This window comes from Callionymus lyra, chromosome 4, assembly GCF_982586985.1.
Source record: "Callionymus lyra chromosome 4, fCalLyr1.hap1.1, whole genome shotgun sequence".
Taxonomy (NCBI): Eukaryota; Metazoa; Chordata; class Actinopteri; order Syngnathiformes; family Callionymidae; genus Callionymus; species Callionymus lyra.
In genome coordinates, this window is record NC_141821.1 from 10,433,418 (window position 1) to 10,453,062 (window position 19,645).

Consider the following 19,645-nt stretch of genomic DNA (forward strand, 5'->3'; position numbering starts at 1 on the left):
GTTTGTCATGTGATCATATATTTGATCATTTATGTATGTCATGTGATCATATATTTGATAATAATGTTTGTCATGTGATCATATATTTGATCATTATGTTTGTAATTTGATCATATGTTTATTCACCATGTATGTAATCATATAGTTGATAGTTATATATTTGATCATTATGTTTGTGAAGTGATCGTGAATTCATCATAATGTATGTCATGTGATCATGTATTTAATCATTATTTTTTGTCATATGATCATATATTTGTCATGTGATCATATATTTGATAATAATGTTTGTCATGTGATCATATATTTGATCATATTTTTGTCACAATCATATATTTTATCATTATGTTTGTCATGTGATCATATATTTGATCATTATGTTTGTCATGTGATCATATATTTGATCATATTTTTTGTCACAATCATATATTTGATCATATTTGTGTCACGATCATATATTTGATCATTATGTTTGTCATGATCATATATTTAATCATTATGTATGTCTCGTGTGTCTTTCTTGGTGTTTCCTGTTTTTAATTTGAAACCTGCTCCCTTCTGTGTCTGTGTGAGTTGACTTTCCGGTCCCTCCCCCTGCTGATTGTTATTGTCTCCACCTGTCTTGTGTTCTCCTGCTCCTCAGCTTCTTATTCTGCTCACTCTCCCTCAGTCTTTGTCGGTTTGTCACACTCGCTGTCCCGTTTTTGCCGTGCGTGCGTGCGTGCGTGCGTGCGTGCGTGCGTGCGTGCAAGACTCCTGATTCCAGATTGTTTTGCCTTCCTGGTTTTTGACCCTGGTGCGTTTTCTCGCTTTTCTGCGTGCCCCTGACCTGTTTTTCGGATATCGTTCCTGTTTGCTGTATTTCTTGGACTGCTTTTGACTATCCCTCTGCCTGCTCCTAAATAAAACTGTCAAGTTTGACGAACAGACACTTTCTGCTCCTGGGTTTCCTTCCGCACCTTGACAATGTGATCATGTATTTGATCATTATATTTGTCATGTGATCATATATTGATGTTATATTAACATTTTGTATGCAAGTATGCACATTAATAAAGCTACAGAAAGTGAGTTTGAAAAAAAACTTGAAGTAGGAAAACTCATTTTCCAAGAATTCCATCATGTTATTCACGATGGATGGATGGATGGAACAAAGTTTCTATAAAGTGCAAGATAACATCAATATAAGTAAATCAAAGAAAAATAACAAAGACAAAGGATACAAAGATTAACATACAATAGAATATCATGATACTTTCACTTCACTCCTGCCCCCAAACTCAGAATGAAACAATCTAATAGCACAAAGAATGACTGAGTCCCTGAGTCTATTAGTGTTGCATCATGGGAGGAGCATTCGTGCTCCATCTGCTTCTCTGCTCACTGATAACAGTGTTCAGAGGATGATGTCATCATCCATGATGGACAGTAGTTTGTCCAGTGATCTCCTCTCAGCAATTGTCACCAGTGAGTCAAGCTTCATGCCAACCACTAGTCCACCATCAGTCCACAAAGTCACGTATCAGACTGCTATGCTCATCTTTGCTGTTGTCCCTGATGCATCCAACAATGGCAGTTTCGTCAGCAACTTCTGGACAAGACTCAGCTCATCTTTGTTGCAGAAGTCTGACGTATATATATGGTGAAGAGGAGAGGGGCCAGTACTGTACCCTGAGGTGCTCCTGTACTGCACACCACAGTGTCAGATGTGATGTCCTTCAACCTGACATACTGTGGACATCAGTAAGATAGTCCAAAATCCAGGAGACCAGACCAGGGTCCACATGCATCTGTGTCAGTTTGTCCTGGAACAGAGTGGGCTGGATGGTGTTGAAGGCACTAGAAAAGTCCAGGAACAGGATCCTCACTGAGGCTGTTCCTTTATCCAGGTGGGAGTAAGACCGATGCAGGAGGTGAATCTTCTGCATCAACAGCTGGCCGGTAGGCAAACTGCAGGGGGTCTTGCGTGTGCTGGACTTGTGGCCTGAGGTGTTTGAGGACCAGCCCGCTCAAGTGTCTTCATCAGCTGCGTGGTAAGATACAGGAAGTCTTCCACAGGGTTGGTACTGAGATAGAAGGCATACTGGAGCAGCTCAGCTAGTTCAGCAGCGCAGGTCTTTAGCAGTCGAGCAGACACCTTGTCAGGACCAACGAGTCCTCTGAAGTACATTGTGTGCCTGGAGTGAAGTGAAGCTGGGAAGCGGTTGTGTGGAGCTGGGGGCTGTTCAAGCCTGTTGAAAAAGGTTGTTTAGACCATTTGCCTCCTCCACCCTGTCCACTGCAGTCAGAGAGGCCTTGTTCTTGTGTCCAGTGATGGTATTAACACCATTACATTTAATTTGAATTAATCTGTTAGACAGTGTGTCTGACCCTCGATGTCCTCCCCATAAGACTTCAGCAGCACATCCCAGTCTCTGGTGTCGAAGCAGTCCCTGGTGGCATCCTCCACAGCTGGTGTCCACTTTCTGATGCTGTCCTAGTGGTCACAGTCTGTCTCTGCACCAGAGGAGTGTACTCTGACTGAGGGTGGACCAGGTTGTGGACAATCCATCGCCTGGTGGAAAGTAGGCAGTGTAGAGTCCAGGCTGGCATGATTAAAATCTCCAGAGATGATGATAAACGCGTCAGGATGTTGATTCTGAAGTCTAGCTGTCATTGTGGATCTTCTCACAGGCAGATGGAGCCCCAGCACTCGGAGGAATGTAAACACACTCGTGTGGTAGATAACATGGGCGCATGCTGGCAGCCAACGGTTCTAAATCCTGACAACACAAGACTTTTTACGTTAACGTGTCCCGGGCTACACCAGCATGAATTCATCCTGGTCCTAATGATCACTAATCTTGTGCTGGTCTCTTCCCCTCGAACATCTGTGGTCTTGTCTTGGTCAACATCTTGTTTTGTCAGACCTAGAGCGACTCAAGTTTCACTGTAACTCACAACACACACAAATGAACAGACAGAACAACATTTTAAACTCTGGACGGCAACGTTACAGGAGTCATTGTCCCGGTCCTGGTCCTGCGCGGCCATCTGCTGTTGAAGCAGCTTTTTGTGTTCCGACAGGCAGCTGAATAATTCAGGATAAATAATTTGAACAGCTGCCATGAATGATGCATGAACTATCATCTATATTTCATTATTCTTTACTTTTATTTCGCCTGCTAAGTCAGCAGGTTTGACCTTTCAACAGGAAGATCAAGAACATCGTCACAAAGGTTAAGTTAGTGCTGCACTGCTGAAGGAGCTTGAAGAATTGAACCCTGAACTTATCGTTTAAGTGATACAATATTTCATTTTCTCTCGCTACAAAAATGTTGTGTGTCTGTCTTCAGTGTACAGTAGATCTCTGTGTTGACGTCACATGACCATGTGGGAGAGCACCGACCTTTGAACTGATCCAGCACAAGTGGATTCCAACATAAGTTGACAGCCGCTGCCACATAGCAGGTCCATTCTATGTGCTGGAGGGTCGGAGGCTGCAGTGAGTCACATGACCAGTTCTTGACTGCACTGACAATCATCAGACCATTGGTCTGGTCCACACATACATTTACACATACATGTACACACACACATATATGTACACCCATGTACACACATTACACACACATGTACCACACGTTACACACATGTACACATATGTGTACTTGGGGATCTTGGAGTCTACAAAGCGCAGGAGTGGTGGTCAGATGTTTTCATTTCCTCTTTTTAATTCTGCGTTTACTCCGGAGCTACCAACATAGTCCACATGTAACTTAGTGGCCCTTAAAAAGGTCCCACTGTGCTCCGTTGTCACAACCTTACTGACGTCATCAGTGATGCATGTCGGCTTGTTGAATGCGCACTCCATTGCAAATAAATCCTTTTCTCTGAATGATCTCTTCACAAGAGAAAGGTTGGATTTATTGTGTCTTTCAGAGACATGGCAGAGAGAGCTAGGGTTTATTCATCTTAATATGAAGGGAAGCCCCGTCCCTGTCATCGTGGGGGTGGTTTGGCTGTTGTTTGTAGAGAAAGTTGTTCATGAAAAGTGATTCAGACACAGGAAATCACTTCTTTTGAGTCTCAGATGATCTTAGTTGGTTCTACCGTCCGCCTGGTACTGCGGCAGTGTTCTTGAAGGACTTTAGTGACTTCTTATCTTCCATTATTTAAATGGAATCTGTTCTTATTCTTGGAGACATAAATCTTCACGTTGATGACGTTACATCTTGCTCTGCTAAAGAACTTTTAACTTTAACAGAAGCTTTTAATTTTGTGCAACATGTTTCTGAGCCCACTTACCAAAAAGGCCACATTTTAGACGTTTACTCTTTGCCAGGACATTTCTAATGTATCTGTACATGATGTCCATCCGAGTGATCATTCTCTTGTATTGTTTAACCTGAACTTCATCCCTGAACCTAAGCCCTTGAAGGTTAGGTCTCAGAGGCGTGTCATCTCAGCCGATATAGCAGACAGTTTTTCTGCTATGTTTGACCCTCTTTTCTTCAATGATTGCCTTTGTCAAATGACTGAGTGTCTCTGGAAGTCCACTAAACTTAAAGTGCACAGACTTCACCTCAGGGATCTGATGTCCTGATTCAATGAGATTATGAAAACTGCCAGATCTGATTACATTCAGAAACTGGTAACAGTAAATAAGAAAACCTCAAAGTGTTGTTTGACACGATTAATTCTCTTGTGTGTCCTGCTGCTCCAATCCCCCTTGTCTTCTGTGAAGCTGACATCAATGCTTTGTTGATCTGATCCAGACTTACACCCCAGCTCGGGCTCTGAGGTCTGTGGATCAGAATCTACTAATGGTTCCTGAACATGCTTCGGACCAGAGGAGAGAAATCCTTCCAGACTGTTGCTCCTAAGCTTTGGAACCATCTCTGTGATCTACTGACTCCTTCAAGAAACATCTTAAGACATTTTTATTTGTGCTTTTCCCTGATTTTCTGGGACTCCTGTGTTTGTCTCATGTGTCTTGGTCTGTATTTTAGCTGTATATTGTTTCAGTTTGTTACATTACACACACATACACACATCGCACACACTTTAATGTGTGCATGCCACTTGGCTGAGGCATTATTTATGTCATTCCTGGTGCCCTCGCTCACAGCGGCCTCTCCCAAAACTCTCTTCCTGTGACTCTGGACTGGATTCATCTCATGATCTAATGCCGTACAGACGGTCAGAAGTGCTCTCAGCTGCAGCACATTAGTCCCAAGAATGTTGTGACTCGACCCAACAAGTTAACTCCTTCCTCAGTCCAACCTGCTCAGTGTCGTCTCCACCGCGCTCACCATGTGACCCCGGCATCGATGGAGCGTCACGTCACCGTCATTTGATGTTATTCCTCCGACATCTGGACCAGATGTGCGTATCTCGTGGGCTAATCTTAAGAAAACAAAATAATCCTGTCCGACACACACTCGCCTACACTACCTGGCATGTTTGACATCTGCTTCTCGTTCCAGGCTCCTGCTCGCGTGATCACATGTGAGCTCAGATCACATGATCACATGTGAGGTCAGGCAGGGATGGTCGAGACTTTATTGTGAAATGTGTTTCTGGACAATCGAGAACTCAGAACCTGCTCCATGATGGTGAGTGGGAGTAAACTGTAGTTCCTGTTAGTTACATTGACTTGTTTTTATCATGAAAGCAAATTTCAACTCTTCGTGATGTGACTGTAAAGGAGGGGTAGGTGTTCTTTAAAACTCTGTATCAAAATACAAGCCACCTCTGTTCACAATCCCACTCCTCCAAACCTTTTCTGATGGCTTTTTCACCGAGTGTGTGTGCTTTTGTGCCTGCTTGTGTGTGCTTTTGTGTTTCTGTGTGGGCTTGTGTGTGTGTGTGTCTGCTTGCTTGTGTAGCAAGTACGTAGGTGTGTCTGTGTGAGGTTGTTTTTCTGTGTATGTGCTGTCTATGTGTGTGTTCCTTTTTTGGTTTGTGTGTGCTGGCTTGTGTGTGTGTGTGTGTTTGTGTGATTTGAAGTCTCTGCTTGCTTTTGTGTGTGTGCTTGAGTTTGTGTATAAGTGTGTTTGTGTATGTATGGACTATATGTGTCTGTGTTTGTCTGTGTGTTTTTGTGTATATGCGTGTCTTTATGTGTGTTTTTATCTACTGCAAGTGTATCCTTATGTATTCGCATGCATGTATTTGTCTATATTTGTGTGTTTGCTTGTGTGTGTATTATTTTATGTGTTTATGCATGTGGTAGGTGCCTGTGTTTGTTTTTGTGTTTTTTTTATTTATGAGAATCAGAATCAGGAACTTTTATTGCCAGTATGCTAAACACAACATATGTGTTTGTGGTGTCAGTACAGAATAAGATAAAAAAAGATAACACACAACATGAACAATAGAAAAACATAACCAAACACCAAGGCAGCCATTCTACGGCGTCTTCTATGTGTGTGTGATTGTTTTTTACTGTATGTGCATGCTTGTGTTTGTGTGTGTTGTGTTTGAACATGTACCATTTTGAGATAGACCTAGAAACCAATATTGGTGTGAGTTTAAAAAGTGTTTCGGTTAAACTAGTTGCCACATTATATTTTGCGATACTTCTTGAGTGTTCAAGCCTCAATGAAGCAAAAACAATGTCTGGTAATATTGATTCATGGATTTATATTCATCAAGAGTCATTTGCTCACAAGTGGAGGCTCCTCGCGCTTCATAGTGCTTCAAATACGAGTAAGAAAATAAACTCAGAGTGGTTTTACAGGGAATGTTTCCAAATGCATGCTTTTATAATTTCAGGGTCAGCGGGGAAAGATGTGTCGCCGCAAACGTTTCTCCATCACAGCCATGTTTGTTGTTTCCACCACAAGCACCGACATTGAACCTCCTTCCAGAGAGCTGATCACCAGTTATACTCGGATGATTTCTGTCTCATGATTCAAACGTCCTCTCAGTCCGTCGACAACCAGACGTGATGGAAGACTGTATTCACCAAGATACTTGTTAATGCTTGACATCATTTCAGGTTCAGAAACATGTGACGTGAAGTAAAAACGGGATATAAAGCTGAGTCCATCCAGTTCTGCCAGATTCCCCTGAACTCACGCGTAAACTCAATGCCCGGGAGGGGGGGTATATATAACCATCTTTTTTTTTGCGGGGCGGCCCACAAGAGATTTAAATGCTTATCTGAGGCAAAGCTACATAATTGACAAGGTTCAGGATATTACGAAGAAATATTTTGCATCTTATATGAAAAATAAAGTACTTTTTTTTTTCTACATTTGTTAGCTTAGCAAGTTGATGACTAGTGCTAGTCATTCTGAGGTAAAATCTACTAGTTTGTAAAAAAATGTTTTTAAATTAGTATAATAAAATCTATATATCCCATTAAGCAGGACGCATATAATTTAAATTATCTATACATTTTTTATTTCTATTAAATACAATTATCCAGTCTGATCATTTTTATTGTGTTTTTATACTTTTCACTTAGTGTAATTTAACTGCGTAATGCTGTTTAAATGAGCTTAACAATGATTAATAAAAATTAAATTTACACACTAAGAAGGAAATATGCTGTCCTGGTTTGTTACGTGTAACTTTTTGTAACGTGAATTCAACGTTTAGCAGAGTTATGACAGGAACTGTTTCTGCAACGACCCCCGGTACTGTGGGCAGTGATATAAAAGTAAGTACGAAGGAGAGACGCTTAGGTGGAGCGACAGATTTTAAGGGCGGCGACAGCTGTGCATAAAAAATGGCCGCCTTAAGAAAATCTTTAGAAGCCACAAGTGGGTGATCAATCATCTTCTTGACAAGCAACACCCGTGGATCCAAAGAAAACATAAAACTAGGTTGAAGATTTGTGTGTTCTTCACAGTCACGTAAGTAAGTAAGTATGAGACTTCTTTTTGAGGTTTTCGACCAGTATAATCAGGAAGGATTAGTGATTGGTTTTATGGGGCTTCATGAAACTGTCGATGATGTATCATGATACAGTGTCTTCAGTTTGAAAGACTGCTAGAAGTTCAAAGGGTTTGGAAATGATGCCAGATTTCAACAGATCAGAGTCAGAGATTATAAAGCAGAGAGTGCCATCTAGCGGTCTTTCAAAATGAACCACTGTATCATGATACCTCATCAGCTGTTTCATGAAGCCTCACCAACCCATCAGTAGTTGTAAATCTCTCTTAATTCACAAACGCTGCTCACATGAGAATTAAACATATGACTTTCTAAACCTCACGACAATTGACATTTTCCTCCTGGTCCACGAAGACAACAATCCGTCATACCTGGACATGCTAGCTAGCTCCGTAACGTAGTGTTTCAACTGTTAATATGTCAGCGAAAACTTTCAAAATGTTAATGATAAACAGATAAATTAGGTTTCATGGTTTTCTATTTTTCCCTTTTATCTACAGTATATAGGATCATTTCTAAAGCTTTTTTTCAGTGACTTCTAACTGCAAACATTGACTCACTGATCTATAAATCAACTTCCAGGTGACTATTAAAAGTTGATTCAGATTATGATTTGAGGATATTGTTGTGTATGAATGTATTTATTTGATTAAACAATCTGACCTCACAACTTATCAGTTGACTTTTGTAGAGTTCATCAACTTTTTAAGTGACTAGCGAGACAAAATGTGACGTTGATCTGACAGCAGGTTTTAGGGTTGCTAGCTAACATCGCTGGAGCAATGACACTCATCTGGTACATGTCGGAGCTGCTTTCATTGGGTTACTGGCTTTTTCCTTTGGTAAATAATTAATAGTCTTTAATGTTATTTGACAAGATTTAAGTGTGGTTAGAAAATTGCCACCCAAAAAGACTCTAGTTCAGGGGTACCCCCAAACCCATACGAGAACTTTGGCCGTTTCAAAAACACATTTATTTTCATACATTCTTTTTGCCAAATTACTAATTGTTGAAGAATAAACAATATGACTCTTGAGAGCTCGGAATGCAGCCTTCAAAGCTGGAGACAAGATGGTTCTGAGGACGGCCAGGGCTCACCTGTCACGAGGCATCAGCACCATGATCTTCAGGCCAGAACCAGAAGGTTAAAGAACAGCTTTTCCCACCAGGCTGTCAGGAGACTCGACTCCCTCCCTGTCCTGCCATCAATCTCACCTCCACTTGCACTACCTGTGCATTAACTTTTATTTTTGTTTATATTCTGTTTTATTAGTTGATTATTAAGTTTTGTTGATTACTTATTTTCTTTTGTTGATTATTTATTTTATTTTTAATGTCCTTTCATTGTTTACTACATGTTTTGCATCGTGGGTCTAAGACAATTTCATCTATGCTATATGTCTTGATACATGTGTATTTGAAAAATACTTGAACTTGAAATATGAAGTGTTATAACGGTTAATAACTTTAACTTTGTTTTTGTAGCGTAATTCGCCCCTCCCCCACACACCATCACAACAAGCGCGATATGTAGCATGTTCACACCATCAAGAACTTTTACAGTTAAAATAAAAATCACACAAAACACCACAAGTACTATATGAGTCATTCAACTAGTTTTAAGTTCATGTGTCATCGCAAGTTATTTTACACAGATATTAAGATGCCCAAAACTACCCAGAGCTGCTTTAAAGAAACATTTTGTTTAAAGAAAAAAAACGTGTTTTTAATAAAGCACAATCGTACAGAATTAGACACATACACAAGATAAACTTGGTAAAAAAGAAGGTACAAAAATCATGGGTGTGTCGGGTGTTGCATTGAAATATCTTGTACGAAGTATGTCTTCCATTACTTCAAACCAATGATCCAATCTTTTTTATATTTATCAAAGAACAAGGCAACAGATCAAGCTACAGATTCCACAGGAACCCAAGACTCTCCACTCACACAGAACACATGGTGTCAAACAGTAGCAGGTTTTAAATCTGCCAATAAGCGGTGATAGTGATTGGAAAATACCACAGTGTAGCGTAAAGAAGGTGAACCGTGTCAGAGGCGGTTCACAGATATGACGGACAAAGGGATGGAAGAGCTTGTTAGTGCGGCGGAGCTGCCAGAGAACACGGTCAGGTCGACCTCATTACGGCTCTGGACGAGGGAGCGAAGCTCCACGTCGTCCACAGAAAAGGCCTGTTTGTGCCCCAGGAATGCAGGTTCGCTCTGCATGCAAGCCGCTCGAGCCTCGTACTGTTGTGCTGCGATGACATGTTACTGAGTGTTCAGGGGGGAGGATGGGCTTTTGAAATTATGTACGATCGAGCCGACAAATGAAGTTTTGTGTCCTCGTGGTTTGAAAGAAGGGAGAAGTCATCATGAGAGCGACCAGCTTCTTTTTTTCTATTTTATTTTAAATATTGTACTTTATTATTCATGACTAGTTCACTTCTAACTATGAGTGTTTAGAGTTGTTTCTTTAAGCACTACATTTGTATTCAACTTTCTAGCTGATGATAACCAAATATAAATTTTTATTTATTTGAATAGTAACTTTGCATATCAAATACATTCTATCAAACCAAATCAATATTTTAATTGTCTTATTTTCCATAGTGATGGAATCCGGCCTGAAGTCTCTTCCAAAGTTATTTATTTTTGTGATTTCATTGAATGTGCTGGTCTTTAAAAGTCATATTTCAGGGGGAAAAAAGATGGAATAAAAGGAAAAACATTAAAAAGGGAAAAGCCAGCTTTAAAAAAAAAAATCTTAAACTTAATCAGGTGGAAAATTAGGTTAAATCTGAGTGAGTCAGTTAAAAGAGGGGGAGAGAAAAAAATAAAGATTAAAGTTGGGGTCATTTTTTTAATTAGAAAGTTAAATGAAAAAAAGTGGAAAATGGGTGGAAACCAAGTAAAGTTGCTCACAAAAGGGGAAAGAAAATTTTATTAAATTAAAGTTATTTGAGAATTAAACAGTTTATTAAATAAAGAGAAAGTAACAAAAAGTAAAAGGTCAACTGGTAGACTTTGTTTTCCTTGTACTTCAGTAGATGCAAATCATGTTTTGACTTTTTATCCTAACTTGGAAAACAAAACAAACAAAAACATGATCATTCCAGGATCCTTTTAAACGAAACTCGTCGACCATGTGATCTCCTTGTCCGCCACATGCTGCTGGTCAGTTTCATGTTCACTCATCAAACATTCTGCAGGAACATTTGTTTGCTACTGTCGCCCGTGGCAACCATCTGGGAAACTCACCACAGGACAAAGTATTCAAAAGAGTCACATGGTTACCTTTTTATTTGAATAACTTGAGCGTCCTGTTTATGTTTTCAGCGAAAGGGAAATTTCAGAATTTGATTTTACAAGTGGAAGGAAGAAGCCGTGAGAGTTCATGCAGGCTTGTTTTCCCCGGACTGTTGGCTCCATTGTGAGCAGCAGGAGATTGATCGACCATTACGCTGCTGCTGACCTTCTGAGTCACAGCAGGACGACGACGAGAAACACATCAAGCGTGAATTCAAGAGTCGACGGCTTTAAACAGACGTATAAAGAAGTATTTGTGCTCCTCTTGGGAAACTCCTCACTCTACCCGGATCCTGCATGTGTGCAGTTTTGCTTGTTAGCCCCATAATCTTCACTCTCTGCACTCTGGTTTCCTCCCACAATCAAAAACACATTCATTTACATTGATAATTGCCTCTAACCCCAACTAGCTGGGATACACTCCACACATGTAAGTAAGTAATTAAGTAAGTAATTTATATTTGTAGAGCACTTTTCCAGACCAGGGTCACAAAGCGCTTAAACAATCAACACAATATTCAATAAAATATATACTTTAAAGGTCAAGATAAAACTGAGAACACTACAGGAGTTCCAGTAAATCAAGGAAAAGCCTGAAGAAATAAAAATGTCTTAAGATGTTTCTTAAAGGAGTCAGTAGATCCATCAAGCGCAAAGAGAGAGGAAGATGGTTCCAAAGCTTAGGAGCAACAGTCTGGAAGGATTTCTCTCATCTGGTCCTGAGTCGTGTTCAGGAACCATCAGTAGATTCTGATCCACAGACCTCAGAGCCCGAGCTGGGGTGTAAAGCTGGATCAAATCAGTGATGTAAGGAGGAGCCTGACCATGAATAGATTCGAAAGTAAGAACCAGAATTTTAAAGGTAAGGTAAGGTAAAACTTTATTGATCCCTCAGGAGGTCTCCTTTGGGAAATTGTTTTTTTTCCAATAGCCACAGAAAAAACAGCAATTTTTCATGAAAAATAAATCAAAAATAAAATAAGAACAAGAAACAACAAAACAAAGTTGATCCTGAAAGAAACATGTGTTTGATTCATGAGTATTAATCGCATTATTTATTCTGTTCAAGTCTTAGAGGTAGCAAGTTAAGTATAGGGCCTGGCTATTTTCAATATTTAGACTCTTTTGCATCACTTCCTGTTCATATTTAATATTCCACAGAGTTTACGACCAAACTCATACTTTCGGAATTATATTTACGTTTGGTATATTTATTTTAAAAAATATATGGTGAGCAAATGAATCAAATATAGTTGAACATATAAGATCATCTAAATTTAATGTATTTAAAGTGGAAAAAGTCCTCGATCAATACAGATCAGAAACACGCTTGGTTGGCGTTTTATTTTGAAAACTTCCGCCGGACGTGAGTCTCGTTCATTCTCGTGTCTTCACACACAGCAGGCGGCGGCGGGTCACAGTGACAGTGAGGAGTGCGCGCGTGTGTGTGTGTCCGTGGGATGTTTCAGGAGCGTGTCTTCGTCCTCGGTGTCCGCGCAAGTTTGTCGTCGAGCGTCGCTTCTCTCCGCAAGTTCAGGGTAAGTCTCGGCTGCACTCGTGCATGTTCGTGAAGTTTCGTGGTTGAGCACATGGGTCACACCTGGGGCTCGAGCCTGGAGTCCGTCCAGGTGATTCGACAGGTTGCATCCGAGGTGGTAGTGACGTCACAGCGAGGCTCAGGTTAAAAAAAAGAAGTGTTGTAAAGAGCTTGGATGGTGAAACTGGAGAGGAGAGTTGAAGCCACAACAGACTGAGATCATCTTACGTTTACATCACTGGACAAGCATTTAAAGTCCAACAGTTTGAAGGTTTTATGAGGCGAAGAAACTGAAAATAAAGCTGGAAAATGGTATTTGTTGATTTAAATACAGCCATTTGTACTTTTTCTCACTCCAATAACAAGAGAATACACATTAAAATACAACTTAATTCATCTTGTAGTAACGTTTCATTAAAAAACTACAAACTTTTACAATATTAATTGACATTTTATTAATTGGAAATTGATAATTATAACTATTGGTGGCTAATAGAGAAATCAATATAATTCTCACTTGAATAAGTTGGAGGAAAACCAAGGAAAACACTTCATTAAATGTAAAAGTGTTATTAAAATACATTTATGGAGATTATTCAACGAGATGGTGTTAAAATAAGGAGGTAAAGACTAAAGTTCTACCTCAATGTTTGGATTGTTGTATTCAGTGACGTGTAGGAATAATAAGAAAATGTGTTTTCATTTAACACTGATTGTTTAGAATCTAAAAATATTATAAAAGCAAGAAGTTTGGGAAGAGGTTTTGGAAGTTGTAAAGGTTCGTGATCATCACACGTTTCTTCGGAAATGTCACGTTAAAATTGCTTGAAAATGTATTTAAGAAAATGTGATGAGATTCCCAGATGAAGATTTTTTTTTCAAAACTTGTTTGTATCTTTTCTAATAAAGCATGCTTTAAAAAATGAAAAAAAAGAAATGGAAATTCATATTAAGGAGATTTAAAAAAATGTTATCCCTCACATCAACATCCCTCAAAATTGACAATACATTTTTTTTTAATAAATGCTTTTCTACAAGATACATAGTAGGCTTAGTTGATGATTAATTCATCATTGTAAATATTAAAAAAAAAAAAAAATTTACATTTTTTAATATATATATAAAAGTTTATTTCGACATGAAAGAAATACCCCCTCAACATAAAAATTCCCCAAAAACCTGTTCAAGTTTTTTTAGCATCATAAAAAAAATATTATTCAAAATGTTTTCTTTTATTTTTGTCTTGGATGACATCTTTCTGTAATGTAGCTTGATCACGCATGTATTTTAAGGGGGAAAAAACTCTGCCAAAAATAACATATTTATCTTTTGGCTTTATTCAATTGTACATAATGTGACAAAAATGTTCCTCAAACATGGACGTAATCGCGTGTTTCTCTCTGCATGAGCAGCATTTCTGGGAGGAAAGGTTTTGATTTATCTCTGCTGCTCTCTGTACATTTGGGGGATCCCCCTCCACTGTGCTTGTGTGTAAACTGGTTCCAGGGTCTCCACCTCTTCGGTGACACATTGTCGGTCGAGGTCGGTTACATAAGTCTGCTGGGCCTGACATCATGTGTTGTTCAGAGAGTCGGGGTGCGAGCAGATCCCCTCACAAGGTGAGCAAGGCTATTGGAAGCAGATGCTCGCTGACGTTAGTGAGGTCGCCCGATTGGTTGACTGTAGCCTGGGTTTGAATATCTGAGGAGAGAAAGATTTACTGGCCTGTGAGTTGTCGCCGCTTCCTTTGAATCAAAAGAAGCCAAATCACAAAAGAAACCAGGGCCGTGTTTTTGGAGACTTGTTTGAACTAGATGAGGGTTTAGTGGTATTGTGTTCCTCCTGCGTTCTTTGGGAAAACAAGCACTTTGTGTGTATGTCGAGTATGAACTACTTATGTTAATCTGTGTTGTCGTGTAGCTCCTCTTCCTATCTTAAAGTGATGCAGTTAAAAGTGTAAAGAAAAAACCTTACCCTACATGTAACGACTAATAAAGTTTCAAGTAACTTTTGTTTTGCCCCTGAAATGACTATGATAGGAATGAAATTTGATCCTGAGGCCTGGTGAAGACACTATAATATTTTCAAGAGACGATAAAAAGCAATACGAATATGTTCTTAATCAAAATATTTAAACAAATTGCTTTGTTTCTGCATAATATGAAGGCTTGAGTTCCTGGCGTAGCGGTGACTGCTTAGCAGGGTGAACAAGAGGGGGCTCAGCACAGAGCCATCATCGAAATGAGCAAAAGATCGTGAGGCAACATCACAGAACATATTAAGAAAACAAATTGATCTCCAGTGTAATAAACTGACCTCACATTCAGCACTAGTTTGGGTTTAATAACTAATCAGCAGTTCACAGTCAGTGTGTTTTTTTCACGAAGATTACTCAAGGCAAAGTATATGTTTTTGTAAATAAGTATTTAGATAACTTGGGTATTTTACTCACAGTAATGTTTAGTAACTGTAGATGTTACAAACTTGACCCAGATTGGGGCTTAAGACCTTCTTCTAATCACATCATTAAACAATTCTTCTGACTTAAAATAAAAAAAATCGGACTCCTGTATTAAGGATGAACAATTATTGTAAAATAATCTAATTGCGATTATTGTTCCTCAAAATTGCTATAGATTTAATATGCAATTATTATTATTTTCAATGTCCTTTTTAATGCATTTTCTTTCTCTAATACAAGTTATACAGCTATGTTTTAAGATAAAGGCAAATTAAGCATTAATTGAAAGGTTAATTTAGTTATTTTAATTACACTTACAATTACAGAAACGTATAATTTGAACTCTTGTATAAATATTCACTGCAAATACTTTAAAAAACCCATCAAAAAGAAGCTAAAAGCTGTGATGTAAAAATCTATATTTATAAGTCAACAGGTTAAAGCTGGACTCACTGGTGACAGTTGCTGAGAGGAGATCATTGAACAAACTACTGTCCATCGTGGATGATGACATCATCCTCTGAACACTGTCATCAGTGAACAGAGAAGCAGATGGAGCACGAATGCTCCTCCCATGATGCAACACTAATAGACTCAGGGACTCATTCATTTCTCGCGCAATTAGATTGTTTAATTCAGAGTTTGTGGACAGGAGTGAAGCGAAAGGATGATGTTATTCTAAGTTGATCTTTGTATCCTTTTTCTTTGAGTAGTTTCCTTTTGATCTAAGTTCTTTATTTTATCTATGTTCTTTATACTTGCACTTAGTTCTTTTGTGCAAGTTTAAAGCCACTTACACGCCAGCAGCGTGTCTCAATTAGAATTTAAGAACCGATGTCACCATGTAAACGTGTTGAAAACACTTTAGTCGGGTTCATTCATTCATCTGAGCTGCCATCATCATATGAGATTGTTTGTGGTTTATCTAATCACTACTCCGCTTGCTGTTTCGAGTTGTGGTTAACTTAAGTAAATCCCATTTTTTTAAATCGCGCTTATATCGCAAATGTGATTTAATCCTGTATATAATTGTAGAAAGTGAGTTTATTTAAAATATCAACCGTTAACCAACATTTTTCTTACCTTATCGTTTTATAAAAACAGTTTTATATATATATATATATATATATATATATATTGGGATTGTAAGTTTCAATTTCCAGCTTGTCCTTTTTGTTCAATGTAGAAGCTCAAGATGAAAATTCACCCAAAATTCTAACTTCCCTCATTTTCTATTCGTAAAATAAACTGAACTGAACCCTCATATCAACCAAGGGTTGGAATCATTTTCAGAGTAATCTGTTCCTTTTAGAGTTAAAGTAAAAAATGTTTGTTCATTTTAATGTAGTGACTGTAGCTCAGTTGTCTTCATCTTCATCTTCGTCCAAAAAGACAAAACTTAAAAACATCCAAATGCCTCCTTATACTGCTCGTCTGTAACGTCCACCTTGTATTGAAGCCTCAACATGAGAAGAATTGATCCAGAAAAACTTAAACGAGTCTATATTTCAAGTTTGTTTGTAGTGGAGGTTTTCAGTCTCTCAGCTCCTGCCTGTATCTGTCCTCATTGAAGCACATTGCAAGTGTCGGTACCAAGATTTAGGCTGGTGGTCTATCAGCGTCCGCTACAAAAAAAAGCTTAAAATAAAGACTACAATTATTTTCTCAATAATTCCTCTTGTCAAGTCTTTGACAGAGCATCAAGGAGGTATTTGTTTTTAAGTGTTTCTTAAAGTTAAGACGTTAAGACAACAAGTTAGCTCCAGTCACTAGATTAAAAGGAACATACATGTTTTGTCTATCAATACAAAAAGGAACAGATTACCAACCCTTAGTCGACTTGGGAGTGAGTAGAAAATGAGTGGAGTGAAGTTGGAGTGAACTAACCCTTTAACTTCTAAGTTTTCATGAATATTTTTTGGGACATTTTTTAAAAGCCGTGTGTTCTGATTGTGTTGGTTTTGAGGATTTGAATTGGACTTCTTTTTAAGTTGATTTTTGGAAACCATCCGTCCCCAACACAAAACAAGTGTTGTTCTGGCAACTAGCTTTGTTGAAGTGTTCCTGCGAGCCGAGGAGAGTTCCGCTCGTGACAATCTCTTCTCCCTGCCGAGCTGACATTCTTCCCGGTCTGCCTGGATACCTGGCTCCTTTAAATCACCTCCTTTTGTTACCCCCTTAGTTCGGTCGCACCGAGGCCTCGGCCCTTTGCCTCGCTCCGTGTTGATCCTGCACTTCACAGCTGTCGCAGTGGATAAACATCCGTGCTGCCGCCTCATCCGAAGCAACAACAACACAAGATGTGTTGCTGTTGTGTTGATCAGGCTGTTGTCAAGAGCACAGGAGCTTGGGTGGCCTGATGGTTGCGGTCAGAAGATGATGAACTGTGCCTTCGTACCGTTCAGCTCTTCGGCACATAATCATCATTTCCTTCCTTCTTCTCTTCCTTTGCAGTGGCAGCCTTCCAAACTGACTCATGGACTAAGAATAATTATTCGTAATAATGATAGTGTACTAAATAAACAGACGACAGAAATGACTACAACAGTACCCCTGTTTAAAAGAAAGGTTGTTTTTTTTAACTTGGTTTATGCTTCCTCGATGAAGTCGGGCTCAAAATCCTAAAACTGATTATAGTATTAATTTATTTTTTAATAACTCCATCTTGAATTCTTAATATTGTTTGTTTGTATAATTGTGTGTTTCTCCTTTTCATTTTTCCCTTCTTTTCATCACAAAGACATGTTAAAGAATCATTTAAAAGCTTGTTTATAATAAATGCTTGTTTTTTTTAATGATTATATTTGATGATTATATTAAAGAATGTATAACAAATAAAATGGTTAAAGAATGTATAAGAAATAAAATGGTCTATAGATAAAAAGATGAACTTTATTGATCCCTCTGGAAGTCTCCTTCAGCACACAGCAACACAGACAATAGATTCATGAAACAAGAACAAAGTGCAATAAAAAGAAAGTGCAAGATGACACAATCTGAAGATAAGGAACATGGATCAAAGAAAAATAACAAAGACAAAGGATACAAAGATGAACACAATATCATCTTTTCACTCCTGCGTCCAAACTCAAAATTAAACAATTTAATAGCACAAGGAATGAATGAGTCCCTGAGTCTATTAGTGTTGCATCTGGAAAGGAGTATCTAGCTTCATCTGCTTTTCTGTTCACTGATGACAGTGTTCTGAGGTCTGTGGATCAGAATCTACTGATGGTTCCTGAACACGGTTCAGGACCAGAGGAGAGAAATCCTTCCAGACTGTTGCTCCTAAGCTTTGGAACCATCTCTGTGTTTGATGATCTACTGACTCCTTCAAGAAACATCTAAAGACATTTTTATTTGTTCAGGCTTTTCCTTGATTTTCTGGAACTCCTGTTGTGTTCTCAGTTTTTTTCTTGACCTTTAAAGTATATATTTTAGTGAGTATTGTTTTGATTGTTTAAGCGCTTTGTGACCCTGGTCTGGAAAAGCGCTCTATAAATATAAATTACTTACTTACGTACTGCCATCATCCATGATGTTTTTTTCTTTACCTCCATCACATTGAACTTTTTTGTCTTCGTCCCTTCTTTCTATGCCCCTCAAAATATCACTGACTCAAGAGTTTCTCAGCTGTTACTTACCCCCCCCCCCCCCCCCCCAAAGAGAAAGCATTACAAATGGCTGATGGTATTTCTCCTATTTTATCTTAGTCAAAAAATCTCTCAACCAAGGTGTTGGATCCCACGATATTCTCAAACTTCACCAGCTTCACCCACCAGGTGACATCCTTTCGAAACATTACTGAGCAGCTTTACTTTTAGTTGTTGATCTTTTAATAGTTTTCTGACTACACTGTTGACGTCTTTCTCAGCCACTCGTGTAAAACCTGAGGCCCTCCTTGACGTGGCCCTTGCGATAAAAAAATGTAGGTCATTTCAGATAAATGTTCTTTTGATTTGGTGATCTATGATGCTAGCGGTTAAGATTAGCTAAAACGAAAAACTGATGTCGGCAACTGCAACTCCCTAAAACAAAAAAACAGGGAATTTGAAAATATTGCAACAAGACTACTGATAACAAAGTCAGGGGCCGAACCTTCTATAAACAAGACTCTTGAGTTTGGCCCTCATCGACCTTGTTTAAACGACGATTAAGTAGAAATATAAGTTCCAAACCTTTTTCGAGGCACTTCAGAATCCCGTGAGAATGTCGGCGAACAGAAGGAGTTTGAAACCACATTCTTGGGGAAAATATCTCTCATAAATATACCTGGGATGTTGAGAACTGGCAGGTTAAGGAGTCTGGAAAAAGATGCAGAAATTGTTTGATGCCATAGTTGCTATCTTCAGCTCATGGTCCAGAGAGTGGGAGCAGAGAAGGAGCTTCATCATGTTAATGGTTCTTCTGGATAAAATCCAAAATTTCGCTCAGAAATCCCAGTCTAGCA

General features: G+C 38.9%; 1 protein-coding gene across 1 annotated transcript in view; it reads left to right on the forward strand.

Moving 5' to 3' along the window:
• The first annotated feature begins 12,631 nt into the window (after nt 1-12,631).
• The window catches only part of svila (supervillin a), a 67,232-nt gene continuing 60,218 nt past the window's right edge, over nt 12,632-19,645 (forward strand). Inside the window, exon 1 of the mRNA XM_087788732.1 lies at nt 12,632-12,735. The gene's annotated coding sequence lies outside the window, so the exon portion shown is untranslated. The remainder of the gene's footprint in view (nt 12,736-19,645) is intronic.